Source organism: Mytilus californianus, unplaced genomic scaffold, assembly GCF_021869535.1.
Source record: "Mytilus californianus isolate M0D057914Y unplaced genomic scaffold, xbMytCali1.0.p SCAF_19, whole genome shotgun sequence".
In the NCBI taxonomy this organism is placed as follows: Eukaryota; Metazoa; Mollusca; class Bivalvia; order Mytilida; family Mytilidae; genus Mytilus; species Mytilus californianus.
Window position 1 is genome coordinate 6,449,470 of NW_026262667.1, and position 21,619 is coordinate 6,471,088.

The window sequence follows — 21,619 nt, forward strand, 5'->3', positions numbered from 1 at the left end:
CTTCATCAGGAACGCTCAAAGCCGAATATTTGAAAGCCGAGGATGTATAAGAATCGAAACAGTTGAAGAGCTTTAGGACAAAAAATAACTCAAAAATAGCCAAATTCATCTGAGGTCAACTTTGTATTGTATTGTAATTTTCATTGTCATTAATAAATGTAATGTCAGTATTACAAATCTAATCTTTAATCAATCCTAATCCTATCTTATTTTTGGGAAATATTTTTACAAATTCAAATGTGACGTCACTTTGTGTGTTTTTTTTAGAATTTCAAATGTGACGTCACTTTGTGCGTTGAGGCTTTGGATAACTCGGCTGTGTATTTTTATATGTGTTGGATTAAGTTGTTTTATGTAATGTATCCGTTTTTATTCTGTAGTTAGTCCCCACTTTGGTTTTATCATGTATATCTATTATATAGTCATTTTATAAAATTTACTGTTTGCAAAATTATAAATTATTCTAAATAATAAGGATGTTCTTGTCCCAGGCAGAAAACCCTGGCCGTGTTAGGCGCAACTTTTTGGAAGTTTTGATCCTCCGTGCACTTCAGCTTTGTACTTGTTTTGGCTTTCAATCTTTTTTCATCTGAGCGTCACTGGTTGGTCTTGTGTGGACGAGACGCACGTCTGGCGTATTGAATTTTAAGCCTAGTACCTTTTGTTAGCTATTATTCGTGTGTTTCTTTGTCCTATATGTTCTCCCATTTATTTGTATTGTGGTCCTGTCATGTGATGTTGTCGTTTTTGGTGTTGTGTTTGACGTTGCCATAAAAGCGGGAGGTTTGGCATGCCACAAAACCAGGTTCAACCCACCATTTTTTCTTAAAATGTCCTGTACTAAGTAAGGAAAATGGCCATTGTTATATTATAGTTCGTTTCTGTGTGTGTTACATTTTAATGTTGTGTTTTTGTTGTGTCGTTGATTTCCTCTTATATTTAATGCGTTTCCCTCAGTTTTAGTTTGAAACCGGATTTGTTTTTATCTCTATCGATTTATGAGTTTTCGAACAGCGGTATACTACTGTTGCCTTTATTTTGCATGAGGGAGTTATACATCTAGGTGTGATATTTAGTAGTGATTGTACATGGAATATGAATCATGTTTTTACCATGATAGAGAAAACTTTGGAGAAGCTAAAAGAGAGGCGAAAGATACCAAAGGGACATTTAAACTCATAAGTCGAAAAAGAAAAAAGACAAACAAACAAACAATAGTACACCAGACACAATATAGAAAACTAAAGACTGAGCAACATGAACCCCATCAAAAACTGGGGGTGATCTCAGGTGCTCTTGAAGGGTAACCGGTAATAAGTCTAAATCAGTAGGTCACATTCAGGGAAAAGGGAACGGGATTGTTGTTACGACATTTGGACCATATCTGCTATCATCTGTGAAACGGATATTCCATAACGGTCAACCAACTCATGAAATTTACGATGGGATGATTTCAACTTCACCACTTGGAACTCTTGGTTTAATAGCTTCCTTGTGAGCAGCAACCCTCTATCAAGGAAATCATGATAGGAAATACAAGCCCTGTAATCTCGTATCAACTGTGAGATATATACTCCGTATGCAGGCGCTGCTGGAATGTTGCTACATAGAAATGGAAAGTTCACAATTGAGAAGCTGAAATAATCTCTTTTGACGTAAAGTTTTGTTTTCAACCGACCCTTATTTTCAATTTCTAGATGTAAGTCAAGATATGAGGCAGATTTAACTGTATCTGTTGTATCCTTTATCTTAAGTTCGATGGGATAGATGCGTTCAACATAGTCACCAAATTTTGAATTATTTAGTGAGAGAACATCATCTATATAGCGGAAAGTAAAGTTAAAGGATACTGCTAATTTCTTTTCTTTCTTCCTAAAAAGTTCCTGTATGACTTCGTTTGTAGTTGTAAATCTTATATTTTTCTGTTCAATTTGTGTGTTACGGTAAAGATAATTAATCACCCAGTTCATTTATAAGATTTTAGTTTGGGTCAACTAAATCTATACGATGTATTTGGTTTACAGTTTGATTTAGAAGAAATACCGACATAGCTTTATAATACAATTAATTATCTAATTACTACCACAATTTTATATTAATAAGTATTGTAATTTTCATTGTTATTAATACATGTTATTTCAGTATTACAAACCTAATCTTTAATTCCATCCTATTTTTTGGAAATTTATAGAAATTTAAATGTGACATCACATTGTGCGTCGATTTCTTCGGCTAACATATAATACGTTGTTCGGCTGTGCCTTATTTATGTGCTGATTTAGGTTGTTTTACGTATTCGTTTTTATTCTGTAGTTAGTCACCACTTCGGTGTTAACATGTATAACTATTATATAGTCATTTTTATAAATTAACTGTTTGCAAAAGTATTTATTATTCGAAGACTAAGGATTTTCTTATCCCAGGTATATAACCTTAGCCGTATTTGGCACAACTTTTTGGAACTTTTGGTCCTCAATGCTCTTCAACTTTGTACTTGTTTTGGCTTTCGAACTTTTTTGATCTGAGCGTCACCGATGGGTCTTATGTAGACGAAACGCGCGTCTGGCGTATTAAATTATAAGCCCGGTACCTTTTGATAGCTATTATTTGTGTGTGTCTCTGTGCTGTATGTTCTCCCATTTATTTGTATGGTATTCCTGTCATGTAATCTTGTCATTTTAATGTTATATTTAACATTGCCATAAAAGCGGGAGGTTTGGCTAGCCACAAAACCAGTTTCAACCCACCATTTTTTTCTTAAAATGTCCTGTACCAAGTCAGAAAAATGGCCATTGTTATATTATAGTTCTTTTCTGTGTGTGTTGCATTTTAGTGTTGAGTTTCTGTTGTGTCGTTGTTTTCCTCTTATATTTGATGCGTTTCCCTCAGTTTTAGTTTGTAACCCGCATTTTTTTTTCTCAATCGATTTATGAATTTCGAATAGCGTTACACTACTGTTGCCTTTATTCAGCCTAATATGAATAAAGGAACAAGTCGGCTACAAGAGGGGGCACAGGTGGTTCCCATTGGAATGCCGATTGTTGTTGAAAAACACGTCCTCCAAACGTAATAAATATGTTGTCAATCAAGAAATCAAGCATCTTGATAATATCAGTTTCAGGGAAGATTTTGTTTGAATCAGAGTGATTTTTTACAAAGAAGGATTTATCCCTCCCTAAGACAAGATACTTGTATCTACGTTGGCCATTTTTTTTTATGAAACAAAACAGGACCAACTCTTACAATTTGTCTTTTAGTTTGGAATGGGGAATACTTGTGTAAAGTGTAGAAAAGTCAAATGTTTTAATACTATTGCAAGATGAAAGAGTCTTAGATTGTATGTACTCTAAAAGTCTACGGAATTTTTCAGTATCCACATCTGATTCACGCCACCTCTAGATAAGTGCTTCATGAAAACTAAAATTTCGAGTCAACACACATTTGGAAAACCTATTAAACTTTATTCGTGCGATACTTTAGTAGTCATCAGACGTTTTGGGCGACTGTAGACACATACGTTCTGGTCGGTTGAAAAACTTAAATGTAAGGTGGGCATTTTGTTACTGGATTACCTTATAAATTGTTAGAATCATTCCAAAAACTAAGATTTATTTCTACCCGTAGACACCGATGGCATTAACCATATACGGCATCTACCTTTTGGATGGTTTGTTCTACAAATTCATTGTCAGGTTGGTGATTTGATTATGACAATTAATTCCATTCCCGTCACCTGGTTACTTATTGCTAGTTTTGCAATTAAGCAAGCTAACTTAAACATAAACACCACAGAGTGACATGCTTTCAAATATTATGCCGTCTTAATTTGATTGTTTCTCACGATTGGTCATCATGTTGGTCGTTCACAGTGTGAACCTGTTTTGATCCGTTTGCAGTTCATGCGATTCCTCTTGGGGCCTTTTGTAAATCCTGATTTGTATATTCTACATTATGTTATCAGCATCTGCTCTGCATTGGCAACGGGGATGTTTATTCTAAATAAAGTTATACTTGATCATAATGTGTGCCTATACTAAGCATTAGACACAGAATTGTAGAGGCATAGTGTGCACGACTGCATACCCTTTGTCAAATGCGAGGTAAACAATGTTTACCCCTTTTTTGCACCTGTTTTGTGCTCATGGGAAGTACACATTTGATGATAAGTCTCATTCGGTGATGTCACAATCGAGGAAAGATATTTTTGCTTATCATTGATGATATTGTTCAATTGAAAACGCACTATTTATATTTGAACTTTACATTTATAGCATTAGTGAAGTATGAACAACTGAGTCTATTTTTGAACCGAAATCCGAAAATGGCTGTGTTTTATTTTAGCAATATCATGTCGTAAACCAAACTGCAAGTGTATTTCCGTGTAGGATACGACACCTTCGTTAACACATGTAATACTGGATAATAATAAGTAAAGTTAAAAGGGCAATTTTGTCATGTTTGATATATCGTTTGCTGTAAATAATAGCGTTTTTGTAATTCTAATGTATATGATTAAAATCCTTTATAAACAATTTTGCAATCATAAGATTAGTTGTATTAAATTCAAATATTATTTATTTTATTAACCTTGATGTTGTTGTTATTGAAGCTCCCAAAAGTATGTCTTTTTTATTTTATTTTTTTGTCTAATCTTTAAGTCACTATCTAAGCTTTAAGAACACGAATCGTACACAAAAAAATCAGTATTTTTCATAATGATATTCAAGGGTAATTTTTTTTTAAATATATTTTTTCATTACTTTTGTGTTTCAAAGTATATCTGTTGAGCTTGTTTACTACCACAACCAAACATGCTACACGTTTCTTCTTTTTGTGAACCTTTTCATATGTTTGAGAAATTGGCTTTTGTAATCATTTCTTTGTTTTTATAAAGGAAATGAATCCTTTAAAAATAATTTTAACTTGAATAATTCATCAATTCGCATTTTTTTTTAAAACGAGTCCAACTAGCTTATAAGACCAAGGTGTTTGATCTCGAGTGTTCCAGATAAAACATTTCTTGAAACACATCATTGCGGATTGCGGATTCGAATCAGAACTCTTTTTTTTGTTTTATCAATGTTGAACAACTTTTCTAATTTTGTAAATATTGTAAGTAATGAGTCAACATAGCCATAAGGTAATGAAGTCTTCGTCATGTTATATTTTAATTTACACAACCTTTTCAACGTATTTTTACACCGGGGTAACATTTTCGGAATTTGCATTCAAAAAATTTCGTGAAGATTCAATGTACAATAAACTTAAGTTAAAATGAATTCATTCGTTTCAAGGACGTCACTGATATAGAAGTATATCTTTGGTTTGTTATGGTTTTCATTTACCATCATCAATCAATCAACGTAATAAACCATGGAAGGTCTGTTTAATATCTTGATATTTTCATCTGTATTGACACATGAACGACTTCAAACTAGTAGTCATGACAAACGGGATGATTTAACTTTTAACTATCAACCTTCAATTTCTCAGCAGAAATATACCCTCTACTCCTGTGAATTTATTGACAGGTGTGTTTGCTCCTTCCACAAAAAAAAACTGTTCCATCACAGTTTAGAGAAAGACGGGTGAAATCGTCACTACATCAGTTTTGAGGTCACCATCACAAATTAGTTGACCGATCGATATTATATGTTGTTGTTTCAACTTACAAGCGACATGTTTCCGTGTTCTTACATCTTCAGATACCAATTTAGTCGTCTGATCTGTTACTGCAATTTTACCGATTGTGTCCAATTCCCGATTATGACATTTTGACTGAGCGTGTCGAGGCACCAGGTCTCACTCTGTTTTGGAGTATATGCGATTCCCTCAATTTTTGGTCTTGATTTTTGAAAGTTGATTAACGAGATTTGAACATCGACATGCTACTGTCCTCTTAATTTGTTTTATTTATCATTATGTTACCTAGTGATAAACGGAATGTTCTCTTAATTATGTTACTCTTTAGACTACCTATCAGAAATCTGAATAAACATTTCTGAGAACTCTCAAAACAGTGTGTTCATCTTATTGTTTAAATGAAACTTAACCTTATTCTGAAACAAAAGATGTAATGTTTTTTCACTCAAAATTGAGGGCTTGTAATTGGGGTATTTTACAAATCGAAGCAGGGATGTCCCTCTAATGACGAATTTGTTCCGTTGGTGTTATGATACATCGCTAAAAATCAATAACAATAAAAAAAAAAATATAACTGGAACTTAATTTTAAGATGAATTCGGCTGTTCTTTTTAGGTCTCATTTGGTCGAAAAACTCCTAATGCACATATTTTTACATCATTCCTGGCCTGAATATCATTTACTAGCACTAGGTCGATACATTTGATGCTGAACTGTTAGTCTCCGAGAGTATCATCAGCTCAGTAGTCAGTGATTCAGTACTGACATAATTTATAGCTTATGTTTCTACAATTCCTGTTGATAAATTGAGAAATAATGTAGAAACCAAGGCTTCAACTTACTCAGGCAAAGTTTTCCTTAGATGAATTTGCTCTTCAGTGTTGGTCCCTTTTGGTCGTATAGGTCCTAATGTGGTAATTCTTGTTTTTACATCCCTGGTTTTCAAATGTTTAGGTTTGAGCATTTCTGATCAAGGTAAATCGAGAAAAGCGCTTCGGACAAACACCATATATAAATTATCATTTTCATATAGCATTTAACCTGTCGTTATAAAGGCAACACATCGCGGTAGACACACAATAGCCTTAATCTACATCAACATGCATTAACTATAAATGAATTTACGTCAAAATGATCTCTGTCCTGTGCATCTCATGTATTTCTTTGTTAAGTACCTATTATGGACGGCGATGCTCCATTGATTCCTTGTTATGTTGTGTGGTTGATAGTTGGGTATTCTTATTTTAAATGTGACGGGTAGTCTTCAATTTCAATGAATGTAATGTGTTCATCACTTAATAAACTTGAAAAAAGAGGTAATCATTTAAATTGTTAAAAATTCAGTGAATGCATTTACAAAATCTTTCGTAAACATAGAATAGATTTGTGGTCGAAAAATGGATTCATAATGTGCTTTGGTTTTAACGGTATTTCGTTTTCATCTCATTGACATATGCTGTAATTTCAAAAATCTTTGCGATGTTTTTCTTATTGCAAAAGTTACAACTGGAAAGATGCGTCAAAAATAAAAACTCGCATTTTCAATTTTGAAATTTTTATTTGTATGCAGCATTTCCTTGAATCGGAATAATTTATTTCGCATATTTGAAGAATTTTCTACAATCAAATAAATAGACGCAACCTTTACCTTTGAAGTTTTTTTAATTTTTGACAGTATATTATGATTCATAAGTGTTTATCGTTTTTCGTTCGTTTTTTATATAGATTAGACCGTTGGTTTTCCTGTTTAAATTGTTTTACACTAGTCATGTTGGGGCCTATCGGTGTGAGCCAAGGATCCGTGTTAAAGGCCGTACTTTGACCTATAATTGTTAACTTTTTATACATTGTGACTTGGATGGACAGTTTTCTCATTGGCACTCATACCACATCTTCTTATTTATATTTACTTAAATACTGTGAGAGTGAAGTGATTATCTTTCAACTCAAACGATTTTAGAAAAAGCTTGATTTATGCACATAACCATTAACTGTTAAACAGACTTTGCCAATTTGATCGAATGGTTGCCATAATGCTAGTTAAGGTAAATGTTGTTGTCTGAAATGTTACATAAGAGAGAGGCGAAAGATACCAAAGGGATATGCAAAACATAAATGTAGCATTCCACTCAAAACAATAAGGGAAATATACGCTTATTATAGGTCAATGCAACGAGATTATTTCATGAATAAAAATAAATCTCTAAATAGTAGTAGACAATTTGAATTATCAAAATATTAAAATCAAATTTAATGATTACATTGTGTCTCATATTTATTCGAGACATTAATTTGGTGTAAAGCAGACCATCTAATGAGTCACCAGTAAACTGTCCGAAAGAAGATATGTGACCATACCAATGCAACTTATTATATATCCAGTTCTACTAAATAAATTATAAAAATTAAGAGACTTTGTATGATTGCCCATGAGACAACTATCCACCAGACACTTAATGACTTGGATTCATGCAACTTGAGTTCACCGTTAATAATAAATAAAAGTAATACTGTATAATAAACTTTAAAAGACCATGACATGAAAAAATGTAAAAGCATAAAATTTATGATATAGCAATATACGAAATGTGACGGACAGACCAACGACAACCACTGAATTACAAGCTCCTGGCTTTGGACAGGCATTTTAAGATTTAAAGAATGTGGAGCCGTTAAACATGTTTGTAAGAGCTGTTACCTCCCTTTTGAGACAGTTGCGTAGGAACAAAGAAAGTTTTATTTTACACGTAACCAAGTGAAAAATTTGTAAAACTAACATAGGAAGTCCACAATGGTCGCCATTTCAATGGAAACGCAAAAATGGGAACAATGATAACGTTATTTGTCCTTCAATAACTTGAGCATTCAGTATTTTAACACAATCTTGGTATACATTCTTTTTTGCAAACTACAAACAAATGTACTATAAAGCGGCAATTTCCAAGAATAGTTCTACATAGAATCCTGTGGGACAGCACAGCAGTAATATTTTCTTTAAAGTTATTAGCAATGAAATTTTATAGGTTTGCTATAGGTAATATGGAGATGTGAAATTTATTCATTTCAAAACTGTCCGACGTTGCCATGGAAACAGTGAAACAGTGAGCACTAAAAAGATATGATACAACTGAATTAAACATTATAGAAATGTGCAGTAAAAGTTTATAAATTTCAAAATAGCTGTATTACTATGGAACTTACAAGTTCGGGGTCGAATTCCCAGTTGCTTGCAACGGTAATTCTAGATCTTCTCCTGTCTTCCTAATTGTACCTTGAAAGTTTTCACGGCATTTCTCAAAAATCAAAGTCAGATAACAATTTTTTAATGTACGCTAAGCGTAAATATCTATGTGTGCATAAATATTTGATTTGTGCATTGGATATAAATATAAGGAGATGGGGTATGATTGTCAATGAAACAACTATCCACCAGAGTTCAAATGACGTAAATATAACCAACATTAGGTCACCACACGACCTTGAACAATGAGAAAACCCATACCGCAAAGTCAGCTATAACAGGCCCGACATGGAAATTGTAAAACAATTCAAGCCGGAAAACTAACGGCCTTATTTATTACAATACAATTTACGAAAAACAAATATGACAGACATGAGCCACCCACAACCACATAATTGCATGCTCCTGACTTGGGACAGGCACATAAAGTATGGGTAGGGGTTATACATGTTTGCGTGAGCGCTCAACTTTTCCATAACCCAGCATAACATAAGAACAAACTGTAAAAGTCAATTGCAAATGGCGTAACTCAATAGATTGATACAAATCACAAACAAAACAATGGACACAAACCACCGATAAAAGAGCCCTCGCAAATAAATTCTAAGCAAATTACCACTTTATAAATAAATCATGATCTAAAGTATCAATCAGTGCACATCCAACGAATTTTTTGACAAGAGGTCATAAACAGTCTGAGAAACTTATGACCGTGTGCAATGCCAAAATATAAGTTATCAGTATCGACAGGGTGTAGGATCATGAGTACTCATGACTGTGTATATATAACAGTATATATCTAGTTGTGTTTTATTTCTTTCAAAAACAAAATCAATTATAATACCGATAAAAACAATATTTGAAGATTTTACTACGGTGTTAAATTATATTGACGTTACGCGCGATGTTCGTACCGTTTACGTTTTTTGCATGTTTCGTGAGTAAAACTGCACTGCAGGTGCAGAAAAAAACGTATTTTAATTAAAACAAAGATATCAATGTGCTGGATATAAATGTCCTTGTTCATTTATCTCCATTAAAACAATATAGAACGCATTTGTTCGAGTTGATAAGCATCTGATTCTGGATTTTGGGGAAATAATGGGTTGTCCCGGGTAACATTTGACGATGAAAACTGAAGTATAAACCTTCTTTTCGCCTTCTTTTTTTGCCGATTTTCATTAATTTTTTTTTGCCGCGAATTGCTATTAAATGGCAACCCATTATGACGTATTTGTATGACGGCTAATGACGTCATATTCTGTTTCGCCAGGCAAATCGGCAAAGTTTCATTGTGTCCCATCTCTATTTCCGAAACTACTTTAACGAAAACAGTTAAGAAATACGGATAAATGATGTCATCAGGTGAGAAAATGATATAGCTAGTATAATGTTGTTTTTCTGTAATTAATTAATTTCAAAAGCAAACTAGTTCAAACACAAAAACAAAAAAGATGCTAAATTTTTAAATTATGTGAATAAAATGTCACACGTTCATTATTTACAAAAATGTTGCGTACAGTCGTAATTAAAGTTAACTATGTTTAGTTTTGCACTTGTTTGTCGACAATGAAATTCTAATATAGACATGTTATTTTTCTAGTCTTTCTAAAATATCTATATTGATCTCCATAGCATTCGTACTTTCCGAAAAAAAAAATGTTTGAAAAATGGTGAATAAGATGTCACACGCATCAAATTTATTACGGCGGCAACCTGACGTCGTTTCGAATAGTGAAAACAACAAAAAACGAGGCGCCATAAAAACACACAGAACAAGCGCACAACTTAGTCGATTGTCGGTGCATGCATTGTTCAACTATATATATAGAGAGAGACTTTTTAAGCTACGATTTGATTTATCTATATGTTACTGACTTTTCGGATCCTTTTTGTTATTCCGTGATATTAATAAGTGTTGCCCTCGACGCGGAACAGATTGCCTGTTTTATTTTGCCCGCAAATTTTAACTTGGGTGCAGAACTTTCAAAGTTTTTAAAACGAGTAAAACTTGGGTGCGTAATTGTACGAGCGTTTCTTTTATGCGTTTCTATCTTTTAGCACGAAAGAGGCTTCTTTTAAACAAGCGTTCCATTTTTAAAACTCAATCATAAATTTTTGGTAATGATTTTAATTTGCAGTTAATAAAAGCACGTCTGCTTTGAGATTGGAAATTTGGAAGGAGAAAAAGGCACAGAAAAACAGAGAAAGGTGTAAACAAAACTACGAAATGAAGAAAAAAGACAGAATTAATGCATCAAAACAAAAATGTCACAATTGTGGTTATTCCGAAACTTCCGCGGCCAAGAGAAAAAGAAAAGAAAGGCAGTGTAAAGCTGATAAACGACTTTATGAAACTGAACGGAAAAGAAAATATAGGAAAACTCAAAATAAAGTTTCCACTATAAACACTATAAATGACATTTAAAACACTTTTTCGAATAAGATGGAGAAAAGCAGGGCTGTAAAGTCAATGAAGAGGGCACTCCCTACAACACCGAAGAAAAGAGTAGCAGTAATGGCCACGTATTTAGACAATAAACATTCCCCAACTGTTCAATCGCTTGAAAAATTAAAGTTTGTTGTGACGCCTGAAGAAAAAACGGACATTCAACTTGGCAATGCTGTTCTAAATGATCTTAAAGAGATAGTCGACCAGGCAAAATTTTCAAGATCTGATTCGGCAAGAACTGCATTAAGTGTAATCGTAGCAAGCACGAGTGGTAAAAACATAACTAAAGAACGAAAGAAAACTTTGCTTTCAAGAAAGTTGGGACTTCCCCTTAAACGGCTATCGAAAGGAAAAAGAGTACGTACGCAAATATTTACTTCTGAAAAGTCATGTTGGACATATATTGAGAGAAAAACGAGGAAAGATGCTATTACTGACGATGTAAAGAAAATCGCGTACAATTTTTGGACAGATCCTAATACATCCCGTCCGTCTGGAAACAAAAATGACACGAAGCGTATCCGTATCGGCCCCAAACATTTCTTAAAACATCCTATATATATACTTGATAAATCTCAAACTGAAGTGTTTAATGACTTTTGTATAAATAATCCAAATATAAAAATGAACCAAAGAACATTTGAGAGATTAAAGCCGTATTTTGTCCGGTCAGCAAGACCAAAGGATCGTGTTACGTGCTGTTGTCGCTACCACGTAGAAGCCAGATCTTTGTTTTCAAAAACAATGGAGTTTAGAAAAAAATACACGATTCCGAACATTTTAGATTTCGAGCAAAACTTGTACCCTGTTTATGAACACCTGACTGATATCGCCGTTGCTACTCTATGTGATAAGGATCAAGTTAATAATTCTTACTCGAAGGCGTGTTTAGATCGTGAATGTAGTAAATGTGGACTTTCGTTATTAAAATTTACGGACGAAGAGTTGAATGTTTCGGATGATGCTCCCAATGTATCTTGGGAACGGTACGAATATATCACTGTGAATTCTAAGAAAAAACTTACACTTGTCAGAAAATGCACTAAACCGGGTGATATGTTTAATTACTTTAGAGAACTTTTAGACAAATTCGCTGGACATCAGTTCCGTGCACAGTGGCAAAATGCACAACTTAAATGTTTGAAAGAAAACTTATTGCCTAATCACTGTATTATAATTCATGACTATTCCGAAAACTACGGTTGTAAAGAAAAGTTTGAACTTCAACAAACTTATTTTCAGCGCACTGAGGTATCTATCCATGTGTCCATAATTTATCGACATGCAATTCTGGAGGTAGACGGAGTAGAAAGTTTGCCGGATATTCCATGTATTATCACTGAGCATTTCTTTGTAATAAGCCCGGATGAGAAACATGACCAATTTTTTACCCAAAAAGTTCAAACCCTTGTCAAGGAGTATTTAGATTCGATTCGATATGATGTAAAAGTTATTCACGAGTTTACTGACGGTTGTCCGGTTCAGTATAAGTCACGAAATTGTTTTGGAATGTTAACCGACATTTGTTCCAAACACGGATATGAACTTTTCATTCGAAACTATTTCGAGACTTCTCACGCAAAGGGACCTCAGGACGCAGCCGGGGGCTTTTTAAAGAATCAAGTAGACATGGCTGTTTTTCGCGGGAACGAAATAATACAATCTGCAGCAGATTTTTTTAAATATTGCGGGAAACATTTGAAGGACACCAAGTCACTGTATTGTAAGCGCCGAATCTTTAAATATGTCGAGAGTATAGATCGTGACACAATATCTTTTAAACCCGTTCCTGGTATTAGAAGTCTCCATCAGGTTTTTTCTTCTTTGGACGATGCTAATTTGACAGTTAGGTACCTGTCATGTTATTCTTGTGAAAACTGTTTGGTTGGTACTTACAAAGACTGCATAAATAATTCCATTGGAAGTAAGGCGACCATACCGATAGTTGTCGAGAACAACCGAACCCGCCATTCGGGTCCCGCAGAATCCACGGAAAATTACGAAATGGAAGACCTCATTGCGCTTGGCACAATACTGGCAGTATACACTGATGAAGCAGATTCAAATTATTATCTTTTTAAAGCAGACGCTTGTCCCGAAACTCTTAAAAAGGACACCACCGATGATTGGGGCGTAACTTACGTAAAGGGATCCAAAGTTGTTCGTGGTTTATACTTTGACCAAACAAAAAAACTTTTGTCGTATAAACTATTGGATAAGAAACATTCCATCATTTCCATTGCATCTGTTATTTACATTTCACCATCTCTTCAATGTTCGACCCGTGGAACTCTTAGTCTTCTGGAAACTACACATCTTGACATTTTATCAGTATTGGATGAAATGGAAGGAGCACAATAAAGTTATTGTTTAAAAACCTCTTTTTTTCCATAAAAAAACAAATTGTTATATCCCCCAGCAAAAAAGGTTTGGGCTATATAGGAATCACCCTGTCCTTCTGTCTGTCCATTTTCCTTGTAAGCGGTAATCCTTATAAATTACTTGACGGATATTAATGAAACTTTACACAATGTCATGTAGTTGTAGTATACTAGCTAAAGATGTCCTATACTAGCTAAAGATGTCCATGCAGGAAGATAGACCACTTCGTTAAATATTACAATATTATAGGGTAATATATAGTATTATTATGTAAGCGCAACTTTTTCTAAAACGTTTATTGGATTTCAATGAAACTTTACATTAGTGTAGTATACTATGTGCATAAAAAAACAATAATGTAGTCTGACAACTGTTACCTGAGATAATCTTAATTTGAGGGGGAAAAAGGGAGGTGATCGTGATCACAGTTCTCGTTTTATCTGTATTAAAATTATATTGAAATGAATCATTTTGAAAGAGGTCAAATGGTTTGCAAAAAGTGATCATATTTATTGTATTGGGAATACATATCATTATAGTACAATTGTTATTAACGTTACTTTTTCTAGAAGTATTTTTGTAGCGTCTGAACCATAAAAAACGTCCGATTTTAGCGATAACGTCTGTTACGCTTATAGGCACGAACATCGCGCGTAACGTCATTAAGTTGTGTTCTAATTTTTCAAAAACAAAATCAATATTATTACCCATAAACACAATATTTAAAGATTTTACTAAGATGTAAAATTGATGATTACCTTTAAGAATGAGTAATTGATCAGTTATCGAGATCAAAGAAACAAATAAAAGCTAGTTATCAATTAAGAAACGAATCGACAGGAGGAAGAGCACAATTTGATGCAATTTTGACTGCCGATTATTTGTTTAAAAACACGTCCTCAAAACGAAATAAATATGTTGCCAATCAAAAACAAAGCATTATGATGATATAAGTTTCAAAGAAAGTTTTATCTACGCAAACCATTCTTTTTTTGTGTTAAAATTGGACTGATTATTTCAATCTGTCTATTTTTTTGAATGAATATATACTTGTGTAAAAGGTAGAGATGACAAATGTTTAAAACTATTGCACGAGAAGTGTACCGTTACAGGTCTTGATTTCAATTACATCACACATACAGCGGGTAGTTTCACAGTAATTTTTAAACCCGTTTAAGATTTTTATGAAATAGGTGTTAATAACTTTGAAAATGTTTCGTTGAGCATTTGGCAGACCCAGCAATGTAAGATGTTGATAAGGACATATGTAATTTGGTTATCTAATAGAGACTGATTGATATAACACAAGACCTTGAATCTAAATGTTAGACACTATTATTTTTTTTTTGTAAGTTGTTTCATCTTCAACAAAGCTTGCCGATTTCGCACATATTACGTTTATTTGGAAATATTCTGTTGTTTGCCACCTTCATTTAAAGAAGATCTTAGAGAAGACCTGTCACGTAGTATTTTAAAACTTTCCCTAAATTAAACATGTTAAGATTAAACTTAATTTGAAAAACGTGATAATTTCAACTTTCAAATTTTCAAATTCCAAATACTCAGCAGAAACAATCCCGCAACCTCATCGTATAACGTTTAAATATCTAAATTAGTATGAATGCTGTATTACTTTTTAAGGTAGTGTTTTGTGTCCTTCTTTTTCTTTTTATTGTCTTTCCTTTTTAGCCATGCCGTCTTCAGTTTCTTTTCGATTTATAAATTTGAATCTGCCCTTGGTATCATTCGTCTGTTTTTCGAACGTGCATGTTGAAATCGACATTACATAAGTTTTACGTTCCTGCGACACTTTTCACAAAAAATCTTACGATTAAAATTGATCGTAAGTTATACTGAATGTGTATGACTTACGAGTATTTTTACTCTTAAGATTTTTTGTGAAAAGGACTGCTGACCCTTATTTGGTACCACTTTTCGGAATTGTGGGTTTAAATGATCTTCAACTCTTGATTTGGCTTCCATTTGTTAAGCCTCGAGCGCCACTGAAGAGTCTCATTTCTGGTATCTTAATTTGTCTACTTAATTGAGTTATGACATTTGAACATTCGTAAACTACTGTTGTCCTAATTTATGGTCACCATCACAAATTTGTTCACGGGTACGATTTGTCTGTGTCTCAACTCAGGAGCGACATATTTACGCGGTCTTAGATCTGGTGATGCCAGAATAGTCGTGTTATCTGTAATTTTATTAATTGTGTCATATTCCCGCTTGTGACATTTTGTTTATGGATTTGCATGCATAGCAGGAGACACCTACCCTATCGACGCACCAGTTATCGCTCCATTTGAAGTTAACGAACTACTAATTCGGGCGCGACCCGGTCAGAAAAAACGTACAAGAAAATACATTTGTAGTACAAATTTAAAACAAAATAGTTCCTTCGCATAGCTGTAAATTTGTAATTATGTAACATATTTGGGTAATTTTTTTATCAAATGAAGGGCATGGAACCTTTGTTGAAAGTTTCTTTTGCATTATAAAAAATATATAAGTAGGATGTCATATTTTGCCTGATGCTCAGATCAGAAATACCTTTTTTGTACTACCAAACTTCCGGGAAGATGTGCGATCTTATATGCAATTAAAAGTATTCTCAATTTTTTAGCACAATCCATGATAAGGTATAGTTTTGACATGCAATGACTTTCCCTTTATTAAAACTTAGAAAAAATGGATACGAATGATTCAAATTGCAGAATATAACATAGAAAGCAACGGGATGGGAATTAGTGGCTTTATTCTTTGAAATTCACGCAATTTCCTCAGATTTTGTTTCTGACCTTGCTTTGTATCTTCTTAATCAATGTATGAGAATTGAAGATTGATAAGCTACTACAAGGTTTTTGTGACTAATTTACCAACACTTGAATGTCGTAATAATTTGTCATTAAGAAAATGAATTGGAAAGAAAGGATGCGAAATTACATTATCCACGGGCCTTTTGACACATCCCTTTTATCAAGTTACAGTGTCAGTCCGTTGGGATTAGCAGAAGTAAAACATTTAAAAAAAAACATACTACTAATATTGGATTTATCGGCAAATACATTAACTTCGTCGTAGGTCAAGATCGACGACGCGATATATACTTTCCTTAAATACGGAAAACATTCTAAATGAACAAATATGCTACTTCCAATTCTTGCCTGATTTTTCTCTTTTTTGTCTTTCTTTTGTATTAAATGAAAGGAAAGTACTATTTCTTGATGCAATTAGCTATCGGTTATCGATTAAGTCAAATTATATTTGACACTTTGTAACAATCAGTTTGTTATATAGCAACAAACAATAGCGAATTATCGTAGCGGGAAAGGGCTTTGAATGCTTGACCGAAGTTTTGCTCAATTTCCTTATATGTAAACAATCATTTTTAGTATAGTTTTGTAGATAATCAGTATGATAACGTATGATCTGGTCAATATTGACATTTGTTAAAAGTAGTATAGTTTAGATTCTGTCCTTTAAGCATTCATAGACATTTCACTTATTCAGAATAAATAACAAATATTCTAAGCAATAAGGTAATTAAATTATAGAAGTTTAGCTGATTTGACAAGAATCAATTCAGTATAATATACATTTCAACTCAAGAGATAACTGATATCCATAAGATGCTTACAATTGCAGGATAACTCTATCCATGCAAATTGATTGCATGAATGACACTACTCTTATAACTGTAACGTGTAACCAGTTAGGCGTTTATATCGTAAACGATTCGTCCAGTTAATACTTTGATTCAAGCTGTCCATATGATAAACAATACGGTGATACAAAAAATTTACAACTATCAATTTATGCTATGCACAATGATCTAAAATATATACACTGTCTTCTTGCCGATTAATGTAACAACGAACAATTATATATACAGAAATATAACAATCGAACAGCCTGTCCTCCAAATGGGACTCTCTGTCACTTTCAGAATGTGCAGGCTGGAACAGCGAGTCCACCGAGAGGGTCGGTTGAAGACAAATCTTTACGACAAAAGAGATGATTTAGGCTCCCCAATTGTGAAATTTCCATTTCTCTGTAGCAACATTCCAGCAGCGCCTGCATACGAAGTATATATCTCCCAGTTCATACAATATTCCAGGGCTTTTATTTTCTATCATGATTTCCTTGATAGAGAGTTGCTTCCCACAAGGAAGGTATTCAATTAAGAGTTCCGGGTGGTGCAGTTGAAATCATCCCACTCGTAAATTTTACGGACGCCATCATGAGTTGGTTGACCGTTATGAAATATCTGTTTCACAGATGACAACGGATATGTTCCAATTGTCGTAACTACAATCCCGTCCCTTTTCCCCGAATGTGCATGAGCAACACGACGGGTGCCACATGAGAGCAGGATCAGCTCACCCTTCCGAAGCACCTGAGAACACCCCCAGAATATTAATTCTTCATGCGAAGAGTCCAAAAACGACGATTTTTCAGACAATACCGATCGGATTGTTACCATACATATTTGGTTTGTCTGATGAATAAATTTAATAGACCGCTTTTTGCATTTTTTCATTTAGATAAAACTAGTTTTTAATCATGATTGAAAATATAAATTACTAATTATTGATGATCAAATTGTTCTTTTTTTCTCTCTCTGTTACGGTAATGTTATATTTATGTGTTCGCCAGAAGCAGAAAAAAAAAACGATAGTAAAAGTCAAATTAGGCGTTCGCAAAGTGTCCGTTTTTAAGTTTTTTTATTACATAGAGACTTTTAATATGTATAAATTATGACCAAAAGTTATGCTTATAATTTTTTTGGTTGGAAACCATACATCACACAAAGGATTTGTATAGTGAAAATCCTTTATCACACTATTTCTGCATTAGGATATTCAATTAACAATTTTATTACTTTCCCCCTTTTATGACAATTCAATTCAATATTTTATTAACGACTCATCGGTGTCTTCACCTAATGTATAAAATTACACAATACAAAACATTTATTGGAGGCTGTTGTTTTAGTGATAAAATGTTGACACCTATAGCATACTTGACCAGGTGAAAGCTAAGAAGGCACCTGTAGTGTGATTTAGTCACGTGTTATTTTATTTACCTTTTAAAATCATACATTTATAAGAAAAACTATCTTATGTTGAAATAATTAATATAGTTATACTACACTTCTAAAGTATGCTATTCCATCCAGACCCTTATAAATCTAACTTCAAATTCAAGGAATTACATAGATTAAATTCAAATTCACTTATTTCCACCCCTCTCTTCCAAATATCATTTAGCAATCAATTTGTTTATTGCTACCAGCAAAACGCTTGAGTCCAGGAAAATATTCGCAACACATAATGTTTTTTTTCAAAATATTTTTTTCTAAAAGGAGTCATTTGAATAAATGTTAAATTTTCAATCGGACTGAGCAGGAAAATGTTTACATGTAACATACTTCAGTCTTCAAGAACATGAGTTGTGTATAAGCTGTACTTGGCTTTGTTTGATCTAGCTAACAGTTTTTGTGCGTTGTCTCTATTGTTTTAACGATAGTGGTTTCTCTACTTCGTACCGATCTTTTGGTTCGAGTACACAGTTATTTCGTAGTGCATTTCTTTTAGACAATAAATGAAAATTTTAAAAATCCCACCTGCGCTTTCTCAATAATTTTTTTACAGTGTGTTGTACCTCTTTTGAGACAAATTATATCAAAATTATAGAAAACTTCATCGGCTCTAACTCAAAATATGGACAATTTTATGTTAAGGGGGTCTTGAAATCTTTTGACAGCTTCCGAAGTGCTAATTTTTAACATTTTTCAGCTGGACCAAATCACTACTTTACTTTAAAATTCATGACCCAAATTTTTTACAGTGTCATTTCACTCCCCCCCCCTTTACTTGCTATTTGAGTCATAAAACATGGAGAAATAAATTTGGAAGGGGTATAAAAATAATTGGCAAGTATCACACTGTCCACACTAGGGACGAAAATCAAAGGACGATAACTGTGTACTCGGACCTTTTGCTTTAGACTGGTTTTTATAGTTCTTATGTACTGCTGTAAGACCACTGTCACACGTTGGGAGGGGGAGAGGGTACCGTAGGCGCTCACAAACATATACCACCGACACATTTTGAATGTGCCTGTCTTAAATCAGGAGCATATAGATCAGTGGTTGTCGCGTTGATTCATGTCTGTCAATTTTTTTCTACGGAAATTATTTTGTTATAAATAAGTTAGTTTTCTCGTTAAAATTGTTTCACATTTTCACGTTGAGAACTTTTTTAGCCAAATATACGGTATGGGGTTTCTCATTATTGGAGGCCGTACGGTAAACGACACTTTCTTCATTTATTTTAAAGTTTCCATTTTAAAAAAAAATGTTTTTCATCATCTGAATCTTTACCAACTAAATAGTTGTCAATAATTATATTCGATGTTCAATATAAAAAAATTGAGAATGGAAATAGGGAATGTGTCAGAAAAAGAATGTAAAAGACTTAGGATTCACATTCTCGTATCATTTCCTTGTTTGCTTTTTATGCTTTTTGTCTAACAATTTCTTATGACGTTATAGACTTGCAAGCATACAAGAATATTACTTTTCCATCTCAAGAAGTCAATTAAAAAATGCATCTGTTATAAACCTTTTTATATCTGCATATTCTTAAAAGCAATAAAAATAAGATCTATATACAGGTTGTCTATTAGTTATCAACACGTGTTAGGGTATTTAATTGGTAGTGCATAGGGTATTGTATGGTCGTATTACAGGTATTCATTAAACATATATGATCAGGTAGTTGTACCTGTTTTACTGTACACAATAATAATATATTCCAATCTCACCTGTGCCCTCGGCAAAACCAACATCCAGGATGTACACAAAGAGCTTATGAAGTAATATTGCGTAATCACTATAATATGGCTTATCAATCCCCCATGTGGAGTGACACCTGAAGTTTGCAACTTCAAACGAGACCTGAAATTGTGAAACTCAATCATCTTTACCGTATACCTGTGACCTATGATGAACTCATGGCATGGCACCCGAGACCCCAACTCTGAATTCCTTATGAAAGTGGGCGGAAACAAGTGTAGTTTGGGCTTGTTAAAAAGTCCCATCTTTACACCTTATAAGTCTGCGTGTCATTAAAAAAACAGAAAATATCATGACAATATTCTTTTTAATTATATTGTTGAATCCATCGGCATCACACATAATCATTGTTTATCACTGTCATGCGTTTTGTTGGATAATAATCGACACTAAATTTGTGCTGTACCCATATGTAAATATGAATGAATGTAACCACTGACGTAGTAGCCTCGTTCTGAGTGACTTCCGGGATGGAAATATGCATATTTGACAGGTTGATAAATCGTTGCATTAAAATCTCATTAAAATACATATTTTCCTAAATAGTTGACACTTATATTGCTATCGATGTATTTTTGGGGAAAGTTAAGTATAAATAAACATTTTGAAACACAAATTGAAAATCGTGTCATGTCTCCTTTAAATTGATTTACATTTGGCTTTTTGAGGCTTTTAATCGCTTTACTATGTTGCAGGGTTTTGCTCATTGTTGAGGGCAGTACGGTAACCTATAGTTCTTATGACAGTGTTTAGTTTTCTGTTTTGTGTTGTGTTGTTTGTCTTTTGATCATTTTTCGTTTCTTGCCATGGTATTGCAGGTTTGTTTTCGACTTCAGTTTGAATATCCCTTTGATATATTTCGCCTTTCTTATAATGCATTAAAAGATCAAAGAAATAGGATATAAGTGCAGAGAACTAGGACATTTTTCTAATTAACAGCACAATATAAGGATAATTTTGTTTTGCGAATTTGCCCGATTTTGCAATAAAATATCGCTGTTATACATTTGGCGAAGTACAATAATATATTGGTGAA